The 18,913-nt window shown below is 32.1% G+C and overlaps 1 protein-coding gene across 2 annotated transcripts in view; it reads left to right on the plus strand.

Annotated features, from left to right (window-relative positions):
- The first annotated feature begins 9,114 nt into the window (after positions 1–9,114).
- The window catches only part of LOC118201779 (uncharacterized), a 28,007-nt gene continuing 18,208 nt past the window's right edge, over positions 9,115–18,913 (plus strand). Inside the window, exon 1 of one of the 2 annotated variants that reach the window (XM_085823850.1) lies at positions 9,115–9,239. The gene's annotated coding sequence lies outside the window, so the exon portion shown is untranslated. Of the gene's footprint in view, positions 9,240–16,382; positions 16,519–18,913 lie in introns of those variants that run through there. The other variant, XM_035373932.2, reaches the window with a different exon arrangement.

The following is an 18,913-nucleotide window of genomic DNA, read 5'->3' on the forward strand; positions in this document are numbered from 1 at the left end:
TACTTTCGTTTGTTTTTCTTCTGAAATATATTTTCGTTTTGAAATAGAAGTCGTACAACGACTCCTTTTCCTTATTAACCAGTGATCTACTTTTTTAAATTTCATAAAATGTACAATTATTTAATGGATTTCAACCCCCCGGTCATACGCTAAATGCAAACATGTAAGAAATGAAATAATCAGAATCAGAAACTTTAAGGCAAATAATTCCATTTCTTTGAATTATAATCACAACCATGTTCCTTTTAATCCAGGTAATAATTATCGGGACAGCGGAAAAGACAGATATGAAATGCATGCTAATTTTTCTTTCTCAGGTTTATTTGATTTTAGGCATTTTCTCCTTACATTCATTTTGAGTAGTCAATCTGATTTTAAACAACGGTGATCCAATTTCTAGGAGAATTTATTCTTTCTTGTAGAGTACTTCTTATTTTTAGTCCCGGAAAGATTGGGGTAACTTCTGAAGAAATTTCTTGCAGAGAAGAAAATTGCTTTTATGGCAGAGGTTCTATCATTCTGGGTAAGAAGTTGAAGAATAATAGACTCATCAGTAGATTATGTGACAGGTGAGAGAAGAGGTTTCCCCTCATACATGGCCAGCAAATCTGTCCCACTCTTCCAATGTGCGAGTGTGCATTTCAGTTCAAAATGAACTGAACGTTAGGGTGGGCTGAAAAAAAAAATTTTTTTTTTTCTATCGCTTTACATCGAAGTTGTCTATCGTCTAGCTAACCGAAATGAAAAGGAAATAAAACTGTATTCTCCGTTTGCGCTTAGCACTCAGTTTGAAGGACGGGGAAATTTTGATGTTTTTTGTTAATTTTTTATAGTTACTAAATTCACTGTTTCTAAACACTATATGTTCAAAAAGATTTGTGCAAAAAGATAAAAAAACGCAGTATTTTGCAAAAATAGCAATATTTCGTTATTTTTGCTACGAACTGATTTAGACAATTTTCACGTGATTGACAAAAACAAGATAAGAAATGGAAAAAGCTAGTAACAACGGAAATAATTTGCAGAAACAGTCTATTAAGGAAACATTAGTCTATTATTTGATGGAAGATACGAAGATAATTATAAAAATAAATTCAAGCGTCTTTAAAGAACTGAAAAAGCTGATCATTATTCCCTCATACAAGAAGTAGAATCAGGATATATCGGCCATGTTTCTTCCTCTACGCGACTTGCGGAAAATGAAACCGCTTTCCCATTGACTGCCCACTAGATTTGTCATGAAGAGCTTGATAGGGAAAGATGGAACTGTAATCAATACTGATTTGAAAAGTGGTATTATCCACCTTATCTAATTGCACGTTGGGAGACCATTGAAGTGAGTTATATGTCTCCTTGAATGAACTGCAATTCCGCCACCTACTTTTTTACTCGAATAGTATTACCATTGGGCCCAAATCCTTCAGTGGACCGATCGGAAAAAAGTCCTTGGTTGTTAAAATATTTTAAAGGTTCACTTCGAACTTGTTAAATTCTTTGCTTCTCAACTTGACAAGAAAGTTAAGTGTTGAACAAGGATCAATTTTACCTACTTGAAATCCCTGCTGCTATGAAATCAGATACAATTTTAGAAGATTTAGCAGCTCATGATACTCGGCAAATTTCACATTCAAGAGAACAGAAAATCGAATCCTCAAACTTCATTGAGTTAACAAAAACATGTCGATGAAATGAGGCAGTTCATACATTTTATTTTGAATTGTTACATGCTTAAATTAAAGCTAGTAAAAATTTCACATTTTGAAACCATCAGAACATCGCGATGTCTAACTCGAAAACGACTGCAGGTCATCAATCTAATAGTTCAACGGTATTCATTCTTCTTTATCCCAATAATTTATTATTTATTTGTTCATTCCAAAAATTTTGTCCTTACAATGATTATGGATAAAAGGAGACATATCGGAGAATGTTGGGTCGCACCGATTGCTGATCGCTTTCCAAGGGAAAAGCTATTCGAAATAGCTCGTTCACTTTCCAAAGGACAAACTATTCGAAACTTCACCAACTAAACTTCGAAGCAACAGACTCTGAACATGATTGGAGGATAACTGCCATATTTCTCCACCTCCACTATTAAGAAGCACTATGGATGAGGACATAAAATCTATTAAAGTCTGGAACATCGCTGCAACCGGATTTCCAAAGCTTTTCTTGTCATCACACCCAGGATGTAGAACGATATGCCAAACATATGACCGAAGCATCTAAAAAGGTATCTGGCGCTGACGAAAGAGACTGCTTAATTAGGATGAACTGCTATCTAGATGTATTATGCCAGAATTCACCCCCAAAAAAGAACTTTAATGTGCACGAGTTACCATTGCCATTTCAAATCCCATTCAAGCTTTAGTAGTGTGCCTCAAAGTTCATTATTAGGACCGTATCTGTTCAATATCTTTATTAATGACGTACACAAACCATCCGGTGTCACCCTCACACTTTATGCTGATGACACGGCCATCCTCGCTCAAATCCTCTTAATTTTTCGGTTGTATTTTATGTCTTTGATTCGTTATGATAGAAAGGAATTTAGAGGAGCAACAGCATCATTGGTCTGTCAGTTTCCCTAAAATCGAGAGGTTTCGATGGCAGACAAAGTTCATGTCCCTAAAATCTCTTGACACTTGTCGTAAATTTGTGACTCTTGTGATGTTAAGCGGAGGCGTTACTAAATGAATGATTGTTTTTGCCGTGCCAGAGCATATCGTCTCACAGCTCGAAGACTGCGACTTGAATTCCTTATCTTTGTGAGGTAACCGCGCACCCTTGAATTCTAAACCACACACTTGAATTCTTTATCTTTGTGTGTCTGCCGCATTCCAATTATGGATCGACTGTGTCAAACGCAACATTGGCTGGCATTCTGCTAAAGCCCTTAGGATCGTTCAGAAGGGATGTTAATTACGTGCCGCAGGGTGAGAAGGTAACATGAGAGTTCGTTCTTCTCTGAAAAGGGTTAATTTATTATGGAAAGTAGTACCTGTATGATCCTGTAGTCCTGATCATTCGCCTTTGTTTCACATTCGTAAAAATAAACTCGAAGATTCGCATTGATAAGCAATGCTGAAACCAAAAATGATTCATAATATATGAATTTTACGAATAAGATTCCTAAAAGTACTGGAACCATATTTTTAGCAGGAATATTCTTTCCGTAGTTATAAAAAGTGTTAGCAGGTCTCCCCATTTCAGGGATGTCTTCCTTGATCGCAGTTGATTTAAAGTGATATTTGCAAATATTATGATCTTTTATGCGCGAATTCTTTTATTCTAAAATACATTTTGTTCCCTCCATATCAACTATGTATATTAAATAGACTTAGTCATGCATATACATTTTATCCCCAAAATCAAATAGAAGTATGACTATTTATTATAATATAATTATTTTAATTAATTGAATAACAATAATAATCATTTATTGTCGTATCATTATTATAACAAATCATTAAGAAATTTCTTTTTTTTTAATGTATTTCAATGTATTCAAGTACGTATTGTTATTAATTTTGCATATAAATAAATAATTTTAGTGAAATTATAGTCCTTTTCTATATAATGTAGCGCGAAATGCTTGAAGGAGTCGAAGCTTTTCCGGAAAAATGAGAACACAAGGGCAAGTCTATTTAAAATTGACGAGATATCGCCAAGCTAGCAAAGGTTTTGGCGAGTAATTTTTTAGCCAAATTTGGCGAGAAATCGCCAAATGTGGCGATATTTCGGTCCGGTCTCTGTACAACCATTTGATATTGTTATTGAATAACTGTAATTTATCCCTATATGTAACTGTAACTGCGTCCGGCTCTTAGGTATAACTTTAACCGTATATACCTTCCAGTAATTTCTAGAAATGGAAGGTACTAGATATCTCTCGGCGCCCTAATGAAAACTACATAAGACCGGAGAGGATATTTGCTCTTAGTATTTTAAGAGAGGACTATAACATCAGACCATATGCTGCTCATCAGGTTAGACAAATCAATTACTGATGTATTTTCAGAGATTTGCTTTAATTCCCACATCTCAAGAAATTGCAGTGAGAAAGGAATTGTTTCATACCATGGAATAAAGACTTGCTGACACGAGTCACGACTTCAATCATCCTGATTCGCCATTGTGATGCTTCTGATTCGACAGCCGATGATACCAGCATTGTGCTGGCCCCACCTGCCCCATGATTATCTTCATCTCCTTTCAGACCAGCAGATGGAGCAACACGGGTCACCCGTTTCCATTTATCGCCATTGTTTTCTGCTTTGTGAAGGATAAAGTGCTCTCGCTTTTTACCTTATTTCTGTGATTTTCCATGGAAAATTCATTTAAGGAACTCTCACTTTCGCCATGCCCTTCGGGGACTTTCTAAGGAGCTGAAAAGATGTATTTTGTTATAGCTAAGTGCCAGCATAAGAACTAGTTCCAAGTTCCATATTCTCATTAGTAGCTGTTTAGTTCAGTGTGAGTTCGGAGTATTGAGATGTCTCCATGCAAGTTTTGCTCTTTAGATGCGGTTTGCATTACGTTGTGTTTAACCTAGTAGCTTGAAAGTAGTTTGAAATATAACTACTGACTGCACTCTGTGATACTGCGAAGAGCTGTACGAATATTTTTGTGGAAAGCTCCAAAACTGTGAAGTGTTCTTTTGGTAAAATAAATTTTATCACGCTATCATCGGGTCTATGTGCATTCAATTAATCACGAATCCATACTCACGCAACAATATACTTTAGTTCAGTGTTAAAATAGATATACTACTTATATAACAATCATTAGTTATTGCATTATGTCAATAATTATTTAGTATCGTAAAATTATACAATCAGTTGCAATTACTATTATATTAGAATTCTTTGTAAAGAAAATTATGAATTAAGATATAGTAATTAAATAAGTGTAATAATAGTTATTATGGAATAAGAGTTATTTATTATACTTTACCATAAAATTTTGTATATATTAGCAAAATTAAGCTTGGAAAGGACTCATATTTTTACCAGTATATAAATAAATAAATGCAAAAATTTAAACACAAAGTAATCAAACAGTTAATTACAAATGATGACCAGCACATTATTTTAGATTATTTAAAAGAAATTTTCTGTCTCCTTAAATCTGTGCACTTAGACCGTAGTGAAAACAAACAGGGAAAATATGAGTGGAAAAAATCCCTACTACATAATTCATGTTCATCCATCCTATTTCGTCAATAAATAGGTCCGAATGGGTATGTGTGTTTCGGCTCATGGTCCCTGCCAGCTAGTTTAAACTATACGATTATTCCAATGGGCAATAAACAATCTTCATAGAAGTTTTGATGTATAGTCTGCCCATCAGGAGAAAAGACTTTACTTGCTTCACATGATATCGGAGGACCGCAGCATCTTACTTTAGGTAAACCAGGACTAATGGCGTACGCTGTCTGGGAACTTAGATTCGCTCATTTACGACCTTGGATGGCTCTACGCGCCTCTCCCCGCGGTGAAGTAGCTTCTCTCCCTAATAACAAGCGATGACAAGTCTCTTCTCGTGATCGACGAGCTATAAACTTATGACACAGAATTAAAACTCGGCTTCATAAGCATCATTTTAAATAGTTTCTTTGTTCTCTTATTAACAAAGCCTGGCAGTATGTGACTTAGAGGATATGCCCCGATTGTGCTGCAGTTTAAGGCTAAGGCTTTTAGATTTAAAAATGTTTTGTTATCTCTGGTGTTGTGTCTCCAAGCAAAATCCTGGTCTTGGATGTTAACAATGAAGAAATGGAAGACTTACTATAGAACGATAAACATGAGTGTAACGAGAAAGAATTGGAACACCTTCAAAAGCAGTAACAATAGATAGCTCTGGAGGAAATGTCGTCAGAGGAAGAGGTAGGAAGTGAAGATGAATCTTAGTTCTTTGATCCGAGAAATTTCTGCAAAAGTTGTAAGGCGGTAAGTTTCATGTAATATAATCCTTATAAAGCAGTAGCAAGCTACAGCAAAACATATTCAATGACAATATACATTTGCTTCACTTATAATCTCACTTTCATTTAGCAAGAAGCATTTTAAAACAGAAAATAACAAATGACATTGGTCAAATTTTGAGCAAAACTGAGGCCAGTGAGTTTCAGGCTGAAGCAAGTGATGCTAAGACTCAAAATCCTTTGATTTTTTTAGGTATGAACTTGTGCCCCAAATACTTCTCGTCGTAGAGATGTATTTACTGAATTTACTGAAACAAGTTCAAGCATTTTGGGGATGGGGAGGGGAGATGTGATAAGATAAAAAAAAAATCTGATGTGTACACCACATGACTTCCTTGTACGGAATATTAAATTATACGCACTTTTTCTTGCATTTCATTTAACTTATTAGATTGAATTAATCCTACTTCGCCGACAGCGCAAAAACCACAATAGAATAAATGCATTCTTTAAAATTCACTTTGTTTACCATAGCGACACTCTGGCGCTATGTTTACTTAACAGTATTATATTTCGTTCATATTATAACTCAGAATGCACAAAATTTATATCATTTAAAGAATTATCTAATCGTTGCCCCATGTTCTATTCAAATACTATAACAAAGCTAGAACGATGTATAAAAGAAATTACTAAGCAAACAAAACGAAAAAAAAAAAAAAAAAAAAAAAAACAGTTTTTCACAGACGATTGAGTATTTCTCATTCAATTAATTCAGTTTTCACTTCGCGACAAGGCAAAAATACATAAAAACTCAAAATATCTGTATTAAAAATTACGAAGTAAATCTTAAATACTTATTTCATCGAAAAAATTCCAGAAAGGATTAAGCATGATTTAATTCGCAATAATAAAAGAAGACGTTATCTTTCTTATTGCGAAGCTTACTTTCTCTAGATTGGCAACAAATCTACTATTCTGGCGTTTGAAATGTAAACAAGCAATGGCCGCCATGGAAAAAATCATTAGGCTTAGCGGCACTTAAACAATTTTTAAATTGTTGATAATTGTAAAAATATTACATACAGATTCATTAAAGGCATAAAAACCTTAACCAGAAGACAAGAATCATTTTAAAGCAAAAAATGTACAATTTACAAACATATAAGAGTAAAGAAACTGAGATTACCGAGCCGGGTAACAGAGTGGATATATTTATAAATATATTTATATACGTATGGCGCTGCCGATTGAAACCAAAATACGAGGTGCACATCTACGTGTTATAGTAGTCTTATATACAAAATTTCAACGTTCTGAGGCTACTCGTTTTTGAGTTATGCGAGATACGTACGTTTGTACGCACGTACGTACATACGTTCGTACAGACACCATGAAAAATTCTCTTCAGAATTCATTTTAAAGCAGTTTTTAAATTTTTTTGCAAGAAAAGAGTCTTTTATTCTGTCCTTACGTATAGATATCACGCAAAAACATCGTTAATTCGAAAGCGGTCAAAGTGGATATTTTCGTTGAAATATGCTGCCTGAAGCTTTTCGCGATTACAATACTTCCTTTTTACTTCGTACAAGGAAGTAAAAAGATAAAATAATAAAGAAATAAAAGTAATAACTGAGAGAAAACATTACATAACAAAACAAAAAAGGACAGATAAGGATAGTACATACGTAGTAGGATTAATATTATTCTTGCACATGCGATATATTATACAAGAAAATAAACAGTAATTATTATGCAAATGAATGAAAAATGCTAGCAGATAAAATACATGCATTAGCACTGTTTCAAGCAAATAAATAAAATATATTATTATACGTTTAAAAGATAAAAACCATCTGATACAATATGTGAATTTAGGCCTATTGCATGTGAATAAGCAGGCTTTGTTTGCAATTAATAATAGGAACAGAGTTCGAAACTAGTTGAAATATAAGCTGACAAAATAATGGCTTTCAGGAATGCATTAAATTCATGAACTTTAGTTTCACTTTAGTTTTTTAATGCTGCTCAACAAGGAAAAACAGCAACAAAATACCCTATATATTTCAAACTACATATTTTAATTTGTAGGTATATTCACAGTATAAAGCGCACCTTTTTTTTTTTTTTTTTTTTTTTTTTTTTTTTTTTAAAGAAGAAACCTGAAAGGTAGGCGTGCGATGCGCTTATCTTTTAAAGTGATTCAATTCGAAGAATTTTCCCAGAATTTCGAGCAATGATATAGGGAATCGACAAGCGATAAAGGAAATAATATGTGTGTGGGGAAAATGCTTGAGGGAATAAATAATTCTGCAAAGAAGGGGGGGGGGCTGTATTCAGTGCAGCTGCGCCCAAGAATATTATTCTAGGGTTTCGACAAAAGGGGAACATAATTTGGGGGTAAGAATGCAATTCCGACACGAATGAATTCGAGGAATTAGGAGTCTGTTTTCTTTGAATGAATATAAGCGCAATAATTAATATGTTTTATATAAAGAAAATTATGCGATAAGGAATTTTTTATGTTCATAAGGCGTGTTATTTCTTTTAACTAAACAGTATTTACGATTATATGTAGAAATCTAATTTCTGTATGCTCTTCTTTTCCTAATTTTTAAATCTATCATTTTTATATCCGGAGTATAACGCGTACAGGTAAATTTCGATCATATTTTTTGTATTAAAAGTTTGCGTTATACGCCGGAATATACGGTACTGTTCAACCGGATGAAAATTCGCTACTGTTATGGAAATAACATCTATGCCTAGTAATGCAAAACTCTATGTAGACGTCATATGATTGTTAGATGGCACTGTAGTGTGCCATGTAGCGACAGTTGATATAATTCTTGTTACAATTGCTGTTAAACTTCGTAAGATGTTTACTCGCGAATTTTTGATATTTCATCTTATCAAATGCTCTTGTATTTGCAAAATGCTGCGCTATAAATCTTATCTTCTTCTAAGTGAACCGGGATGTTAGAAGGTTAGGAAGCGCTAGCTCAGAAGCAAAAAAGAATGATAAATATTCTGTACGTATCAGAAACTCGATGCACGAGTTCTTGCATTAGGCTGGATCACATTTCCTGAACACTTCCGTTTATTTTGCTGTGTGCTGTGCAGCAAAGGATTAAGCGGAAGTGAGAAATAGACGATAATATGCATAAAAAATAAAATAAAATAGAACCAAAGCGAAAAAAAAGATCTGCCTGCCTTGCAGGAGAAATTAATCAATGCAAAAGCAAATACTTTCTCAGGATGCTATAAGATATTTGAAGAGAACTGCTGCCACACAGACTGCATCACTTTAAAGGTAATTACCAATAATTGCTGGTTTATGTCGTATACAGTTGGTAATAGTTAATTTAATTGCATTCATATTTTATTGACTCGGAATTCATAACTTATACATGGTATGAATTCCGAGTTAATAAAATATGAATTATACATATAAGTTTGTGTATGTGTGCAACCTTTGCTAATGTCAAAAGTAGTAAATAGTAAGAATGCATCGAAAATGCATTAATATATTTAAATACATTATATATATTTTACGTGGAAAATGAAAATAAAGTTTTATTTAATTTTAATTATACAAATAAATCAGATAGTTTTAGATGATAATAACAACAGACATGCGACTATTACTCGCGTAATTATTTTATATGGTTATTCTTGTAAACCAATAGGTATTAAAAAATTCTTTCGAATTTTAATTTTGACTTACGGAATCCACAAGAAAGTTGCGTGGAACCCCAAGATTCCACGGTATAAAATTTGAAGATGATCTTTTTTAATGTATATCATTTCAAGAACGGAATATATATCATTACTGAGCGGCTTTCAGAAATGTTTAATATTTATGTGCTGTCAGATATAAGCAGTTGCCACTTAACATAGACAAATCTGACAATTTTAAATGAATATGGTCTCAAGTGTTACATAATTAAAAAGGTATAAGCAAATAATGAATGCAGCAAAGTTAGATTTTTCTCAAATTGATGAAAAACGAGAATATCTGAATCAAAAAGGAAGTGAAACAGGTTTAAAGATTAATGCTAAGAATTTTAATCCGTGCTTGATGTTACTGTATTAAAGAAGTCGAGTTCGTTTCTAAATTCAAAGGCAAAACTGTATTTTATACTCTTGAAACTATTCATTTTCTTTTGGCTGTCAGTCAAAAATTTGTATCGTTAAAGAAAATATGTTAGGGGAAAAAAAATATATTATAAAATTGTTATGATTTTATTAACGCTATTTTGAAATCTGCATCACTTAACAACCAATAATGTGTTGAAATATAAAGGAGTTGAATAAAAAACGGATAAAGCAAATTTTATTGCGATAAATGTGATAAATTCTCTGAAATAGTGATCATGAAACTGCATTCTTCTGAACCTGGGGTTTCAAGTGCCCTCTCTAGGTATTCCGAAAACGGAATTCAAAATTACAAAGAATTTTTGAATAATTCGCAGACCCCGTAGGCTTCAAGAGTTTTACAAAAGAAAATTTTAGTTTTATGGATTCTGCGGAAACGTTATTGTTTTATAGGCTTCAGAAAAGAGAAAATTACTATTTGAGGGTTTCTACACAAAAAATACAGTTTATGGGTTTAAAGAAAAATAACTTTAGAGGTTCAACAAAAAACTATTGTTTGAGGGGTTCCAAAGAACGGGAATATTATTTTATGGATTCCACAGAAGAAATTATACTTCTAGAAGTTCCACAAAAGAAAATTATTATTTATGAGAGTTTGAAAAGAAAGTAATATTATATGAGTTCTAAAAAAATTATAATTTTAGAGTTTTCATAAAAAATTATACTTTCAAGTGTGTCAAAAAATAATTACAGTTTTGGAAGTAAAAAAAAAGAAAAATATAATTTTAGAGGTTACATAAAAAGTTATAAATTTAAGGGTGTCAAAAAATAACTATAGCTTTAGGAGTCCAAAAAAGATAATCATAATTTCAGGGATTGCGCAAAAGAAAATAGTTTATGGTTTCCTCCCCAAAAATTATATTTATAGAAATTTCCCAAAACCTGTCTTAGTTTTATTCGTTCTACAAAAGAAAATTATTAAATTTAGGGATTCTGTGAATAAACTATTGTTTGAAGTACTTCACGCGAAAAATTATAGTTCATGTATTCAAAAAAAGTTATGATTTTAGGCGTTCCACAAAAAAACTAGAATTTTAGAAGTTACAAAAGAGAAAGTTATTTTTTTAGGAGCTCCACAAAAGAAAATAATAGTTTTTGGGTTTAAAAAGGGAACTAAATTTTTAGAAGTTCCACAAAAATTTAGTTTCGGGATTCTACTGGAGGAAATTGTTATTTTAGGGATCTCGAAAAGAAAATTCTAGTTTATGAGTTCTAAAGGCAGAGGAGGAATTATATTTTTAGATGTTTCACAAAAATTTATAATTTTAAGGGTGCCAAAAACAATTATGGTTTTAAGAGCCCAAAATAGAAGTTATTGTGCTAGGGGTTGCACAAAAGAAAATAGTTTATGCATTCTAAAAAGAAAAAAAATATTGTTAGAGACTCCACACAAAATAGCTATTTTAAAGCTTCCACCAAAGAAAATTATAGTTTTAAGATTTCCAAGAAAGGAAATTCTAATTTTAAAGGTTCGAAAAAAAATATTGTTTGAAATCTTCCAAAAAATATTATAATTCTAGGGTTTCTGCAAAAGAAAATTGTAGTGTCACACGTTTCCCGAACTAACAAGGTTCCAGCTAGAGCAAACAAGAAAAATAGTCTTTATAAATGAATTCAGAGTGAGATTAATTAGAAAAATTTATAGTGGCAGGAAACGTTCATTACAACAGAATAGCCTTGAATTATTTCTAACTTTTTAATTGAAAAATGTATGCAACACCAACAAATGTAGATATTATATCGTGTTCTACCAGAACATCTTCTCGCATATTTAGAAAGCTTTTGTTACAAAATGCAAAACTACCAGGTTTATGCAAAGCGTAATAATAAACTCTGGAATGTGAAACATTTTTGTTTTGAGCATGAGCAGTGATAATGAATCAATGGCTGTTATTAGCATGAGTAAAATATTGCCTGAATATTCGAACAATTACTGCCTGTAAGATGTATATTAATTAACAATGTATTTTATGTTAAATTTTTCCTTCCTTTCTATCATGTTTAACAGAAATGAAAATTAGGTAACAAGCAAGAATCTAAAAGCCAATTTAGAACAAGAGCGCTGTATCTTTGATTCTAATTGCAGGACAGCTGAACTGATTATTGATGATTTTCTCTTTTTCTTCTGGTTACATTAAGAGTTGCAGTGACAACAGCATCGTTTCTTCGTCTTTAATTTAATAATTGCTTTGTATTTAATTGGATTACTAACCTATTTTAAGAATAAAACTCCGCAAGAAGCGTGCGTTAAGTTTCTTATAAGTATTTTAGTTTTGTTATCCAGTGTTTAGATTGAATATTAGGGCTCCAAGACATGAATGGTAAGGATGGCCTATTGATCAATTGCCTACTGAAATGTGAGGATAAGTTGAACAGCGATATATCTTTTTGTAGATCAGCTTGAAACATAGGCTATGGATGGAACATAATTGATACCTGCTGAACAGTACTCATTATTTCAGACTGTTATCAAAATATTACCCAAGTAATGGAAAAGCGAATAACCGCTTCGAAGTTTGAATAAGAATTATCGAAGGGTATAGAAGTCAAAGAAAATGCTGAAAGCAGTTACAGTAGCAAAGGCAAATCTTTTGGACACTTCACACCATTTGGTCATTTTTATAGAAGGATTTGTGGAAGAATTACAACCCAAAAATGTATATAAAAATGAGGATTCCTAAAACTAAAACATCATACAAAGCCCTCTAAACAAATGCAAGGACATTGCATGCCTATGTAACGTAATAAAATGAGTTTGAATAATGTTGCCTATCCAGCTCTCCTGGTCCTTGGCCATAGTACCTTTCCTCTTCCAGAAGAGCACAGTAACAGCTTAAGGATAACAGCGGGCCTGTAGCCCTCATCGGGGTGCAAAGTGTAGATAGAGATCTTTATGGGTAAGTAGTATCCCTATCGAACATAGACGATTTTTGCTTTTAGATGTTAAACGACGATGATCCTGTAATAATCAATGAATTTAGAATAAATTCTGCCGCTGAATTAAGAGAAAAAGTAATTTTTGCAGTTTCCAAGAAGGAACTGCCTATAAAAAAACCGAAAAAAAAAATATCGAAAAGAGCACAAATGAGCGAGGTTCTACACATTTTGCTAGACATTCGGTTTTCAAATGCAGTATAAATGTGAAAAAAAAAAGTAAATAGCGATTTGATTCGAAAAATACAGCCACTAAGAAGTGCTGTACTAAAAATTAAAAAATAATAATTGTTTAATATTATTATTCTCATATAAAGCTTTAGTACTATACTTTTTATTTTACAAATGTAGCAATGTTAATAATTAAATTCATAAGTTTTTTAACTGGTTACAGTTGTCATTTATTTCTTCTTTTCATATCTACAAATTACCAGTGTGATCACATTAAGTCGCGACAGTTATTACAAAAGCTCGAACATTTTTTGTATTGTATACAATATCAAAGACTGGGCTGAGAAAGATGTCAGATGTAATCCATTTTAAGTGCACCAGGATGAACAGTGAATTAATCAGCGTTGATTTCAACATCTTCAAAAATAGCGTGGAACAAGTAATAGTTCAATAATAATACTTTGTGAGTTTACTAGAGTTATTAAATTATATTATTAACTAAAAATACAATTTGTAACATTTAAACTAATAAAGTGTTAAAAATTTATTTTAAAATTGTCTAAACGAAAGAAACTAGCGTTTCAGTATTGCAAACGATGCAGACACTTACACCCTTGCCATTAACAGTGTTATATTTCATAGTCTTTCAAATATGCAGGAAATCTTACTCTTCGACTAATTCTTGTGTTTCTAGGGTGAATGCCTTTAGAAGACTCATTGTTACTAGGAAGTGTTAATGAGATTTTGGAATTAACTACTTCATATGTCTGAAGATTTGTTGTTATTTCATCTTTGAGTTTGAAATATTAATTAAAATGTTTCTGCATTGTTTTTGGAAAGTGTTAGCAATGAATTTAAGAGTGACACCACCATTACATAAAGTATCTTTAGACGTGAATGAGGTACTACTGTCGACTAATAAATTAAAATGTGAATGAATGCCTATTCAAAAATTTAGGTTATTAACATCTGTAATTATGAAAGGCCAGTTGAAAGATCTGCTCAGCACAAAATTCATTTCCAGCAATTTTTTACCATAAGTTTTGATTGCTGTGCCATTAGCTGCAAACAGCTCAACCTTAGACACAGTTCTTTTTTCCGATGGAGATGATGGGATAACCGATACTTCTGTTTCAATGTGAATTAAAAAAAGTGTGTTGCAGGATGCATTCTCACGAATACAAAGACAGCTCAGCTCGATCCCTAGATTTTCGGTCGTCTCTGAAACCCGAGATTCAGGTTTCCTCTTCCAAACTCTGATATTTGCATGGCGGTGTGCACTTGAAAGCTCTCTCCCCAAGACTATGGTTAAAGTAACAATTACTTGGATCACTGTTATTTTTGAAACATTTCTTGAATTCCTTCTGTATCTTCGTCTACTAATTTCTGCTATCTGCAGTTCTAAGTCTGATATCTGTAAACCTCTACGTCTACTCATTTCTGCTATCTGCAGTTTTAAGTTTGGTATCTGTAAATTTTGGGCGATATTGTTATCGGATGGTGGAGAAACAATTCGAGCAACCTGAGGTGGATTAGGATTTAATTCCCATATCTTGTCAGCCATTGTCGATAGTGAGGACAAATCATCGTTGTTTACAAACAAAATGCTTCACATATTAAGCGGTAGTCATCGCATCTAGAAGATTTTCGAAAATGCATCCGGCATCTGCTCCGTCGTCAAGTTTCGCATTTCGCAGAGAAGTTGGAATGGATTCCTGTCTCCCAATTCCAATTCAGTCAGACATTTCTCAGTTTTCTGTGATTCAGAATCAGAGAAAAATTCAATAAGCCTTTTTTTAAAGGCCATGTATATGCCATAATCTGGTGGTTTGATGAGGATATCAGCGACTTGTGACTATGTCTCTGCTTCGATCGAACTGACTACATAATCATATTTTATTAAATCAGCCTTCATTCCTGCTCTGCGGAATTGTACTTCGGTCTGAAGAAACCATACTTTGGGGTCGGGATTCCATGGAGGAATGTTAATCTCTCCAATGCTGTTTCAACATTCTCGTTTGTAGACATTAATAGCAATCAGTCGATCAGGAACGCTCTCACCAGTTTATAGGTTCAAAGATTAAAGATAAATGTATTCACTGTACACTGTAAAAAGCAAACTTCTTTAAATAAATTTATTAACTAAAGAAGGAGAGTAAAACAAATGATAGCGAGTTTCATTTTTGAAAACAAATTATAATGTTTACTTTTATTCTGAGCTCTTTTACTGTTGCTACTTCATCAAAAGAAAATCGCAACGTGAAGAGTTTGATAGACTGTGTTTCAGTAGTCAAACGATGTCGCCACAATGAGTTACCTGGATTTTCCCTTCATTACTTTATATATATATATTAATAAGGAGCTAAAAGCATTGTAATATATATGTACATTGAGCTAATAGACTCTTTCATTATTTCATTAGTTTACATAGATTAAGAGAGAATAAAAAATATTGCGAAATTGCATATCTGACTTTCTGTTAATTGAAGATCGATTGATGATATAACAAAAATTTGCAGTGGAACAATCTTTTGAAAAACTGGATTACCCTGATGAGATGGTCCAAAGAGCTCTTGAAAACGATGTGAACCTCTTTTCGAGGCTTCTAAACACAATCCTATTCTTTTTAATGAAAATTATTGTTATGTGTCGTGTATCCTTGAGTGGGTAATTATTTCACAAGATACACTCTTTTAAACTACATGCTACTTTTATTATATATACAAAATATATCATCGCTCGCTTTTCAAATTAAGCTCTTTTAAGAAGGGGTAATTAGCTGTTCCTCTTTGAACATTACAAATCATGTTATTTGACCTCATTTTGTAAAAAGGAGCGCAAAGTTTTAATCAAATTACATTTGGCCCATATAGCAACACTGTAATCTAAGACGTAAGTTTACTGAAAGTGATCTTGCCAAGCTTGCTTAAGCTTCTCTCATCAGAACGATTTTATTGTATCATAACTACGTTGGAAAAGTTAACTGTCTTAAATCCTAAGAATACACTTCAAGGATTTTAAAAACATTAAAAACTCGATTTAGAGAGACTCGGTCAGGGTAACAAGGAAAAATAAAACACTAGAGTTTAATAAAATACCGTCCAATAAAAAGAAATTCTTATCATAACACTCAGTTCCTGTTTTGTCAGCCCTCTCAGCCATGGCTAAAAATGGACACCCTGACGTATGTTATCAGGAAAATTTCAATAAAAGCATTGCATTTCCGAGTTAAATTCTTTCATCACAACCAGCTCGGCTGCTAGAGAGTGTCACACGCTGCCAAACATTAACAAGAATTATTTTTTAATTCTGGATACTTTTCCGTTTAGGTAAGTTTGTATCAATTATGTAATTCATAATAGAATAAATCCCAATTATAATAATGAGTTGAGGATGAGATATAGATCCAAAGTAGTTTTCAAAAATTATTTTTTCCATTTATTTTGAAGATTCACAAAATTTGTATTACTTCTAAAAATACTTTCAACGTGTGTTGTTTTAAAAGTAAAAAGTCCTACAGCATCTGTTCTCAATGTTTGAATTCTATAGCAGCTATTAAAATAACTTTCAGATTTCAGAAGCCCTAGAAACGATTGCACTTTTACAGTTAACTTTAAAATTATGTTGATCGGGAGTTGTAGAAATATTTCAGTGATTATAAACATTTTTAGAATGAACACTTCCCTACTTTGAAAGATATTGTTTTTGTATTCATACGCGAAATAACTCTTCTTTGGGTGAAAAAAAAGTAAATATCATTTGATAATAACATCATTATATAATAAGATTCTTATTAATAAAAATAGGCTTTATCTGATATTAAGAGACCGTATTTGATATTAAAAGAGATTGCATTTAATATTGAAAGATATAAAATAGAGTGCGTGTTCTTGTTAATGTTAATGGTACATTTCCGTTATGCACCTGCCACGTTTTTTTTCAGTTGTGAAAAAGAAGAAATACACTCCGCGTTTTCGCGCTTATATGAAAATACAAGCTGAGATCTAGTGACACGGCCATCTGGGTTGTCGTTGTATATATGTGTATGTCTATAAATTATTCTTATAACAAGAAATAGTTTACAATTAAAAAACTTGCCAAAACACATGGCAGGTGCATAACGGAAAACTAACCAATTATTTTATTATTTACAACACTTTCACACTAACTGAACATTTTCAAACTTTCGTATTCGAAAGGTTACCTACTCACATAGTCATTAAATCCTTCCAAAAAATTGAAATATTTCACTGTTGCCAAAATCGAATCAGAAATATTGTGCTACTGCTCCAGGTTTTCTTTAAGAAATATTGTAATGATACATAATTCGCCTTTGTTTGGTAAATATAAACAATATAAAAACACACACAAAATTTGAAAACTTTCAGATTTTACATTACGTGCAAAGAGGCGTTTTTCAACGTTTTGCGTGTTACCTTTATTTATTAAATACCATAAAATTCAATTTAACAGCAATATCGCAAATAATTTTAAAACGAGCATATTTTTAGAATTTACGATACACAGGTTCGCACGCTGGAGATAAAAATGTTTCTTTTCTTTTTCTTTTTTTTTTCGGTACAGTATTGCCATTGCTCGCTTTGAAATCGTTGAGTTCAGTTTGTTAATCAAAAGTTCGCTAAAACGTTGTAGAATATGAAATCGGTAATAGAACAAATTCCTAATTCCAAATTAGGGTTTTCACAGATGCCCATATTATGAAGGTGGAGGATTACGTTATTCAAAATTCGCTGGCTATATAATTACCGTTGTTTTATCACAATGCGAGAAACATACATATATTTATGCCTATTTTTCATTTTTTAATTTCTTTAAATATAACAGTGATAATATTTGGTGGCGACAATTTGAAAAGTGAAACAGACATTTAAAGTTTTGAAAGTAAAATGCCAAAAGGAAATTAATAGCTCTTCTGGGTTAACGCCCTTTGGGCTAATAACTATGGTATGGAAACAAATCTTATAAAATTTTATATTTTATAATAATTATGCAGTTAACATATCTAGCAATCTTCTTGCTGTATGAGATCTTTTATTTACTTTCTAGTTACAATGATGTATTTATTTTCTGTATTGCAAAATGATCCATTAAAAAAAATTCTTAATTTATAGCAGCATTTTGGCACTATTCGTGTTATTGACGCTCAGTAAAATTACTCAAAAAGAGTTTTTTAAAAACACGCTTTTATCAAAAACTCATTAAATAATTACTGAACTGAAACAAGAAAAATAATGTATTATACAGATTGCAGAAATAATAGACTAAAAAATTCTTTCTTCAGAATTTGTCTACAATTTTACAATACGAATAATAAAGGGCGTTGAAACTTGATAAATTTTAAAGTTAATAAATTATACATTTAACAATATATTAAATTCATGATTTTTGTTATTTGAGCGCCAACTTTAAAAGAAATGCTGTGAAAAGTGTACAAAAATTTATGAAACTGAGAAACTTAAAAATTATACCCTGCATTTCATTGGAAATCATTTTACTTAGTAATCTATCCTTAAACATAATAGAATTTATTATGGCGCAGTAACATTTCAAAATCTTGAAACTGTATTTTCCAGTATGTATTATTTTGAATTTTTAAGAATTCATCTGTTTCATATTATAGCATATTGAAAAATTTTGATGTGTACAGCACATGACTTTGCTGTACGGAATATTAAATTATACGCATTTTTTCTTGCATTTAAT

This window comes from Stegodyphus dumicola, chromosome 9, assembly GCF_044657685.1.
Source record: "Stegodyphus dumicola isolate Sdum_Otavi_A_Nest chromosome 9, ASM4465768v1".
Lineage (NCBI taxonomy): Eukaryota > Metazoa > Arthropoda > Arachnida > Araneae > Eresidae > Stegodyphus > Stegodyphus dumicola.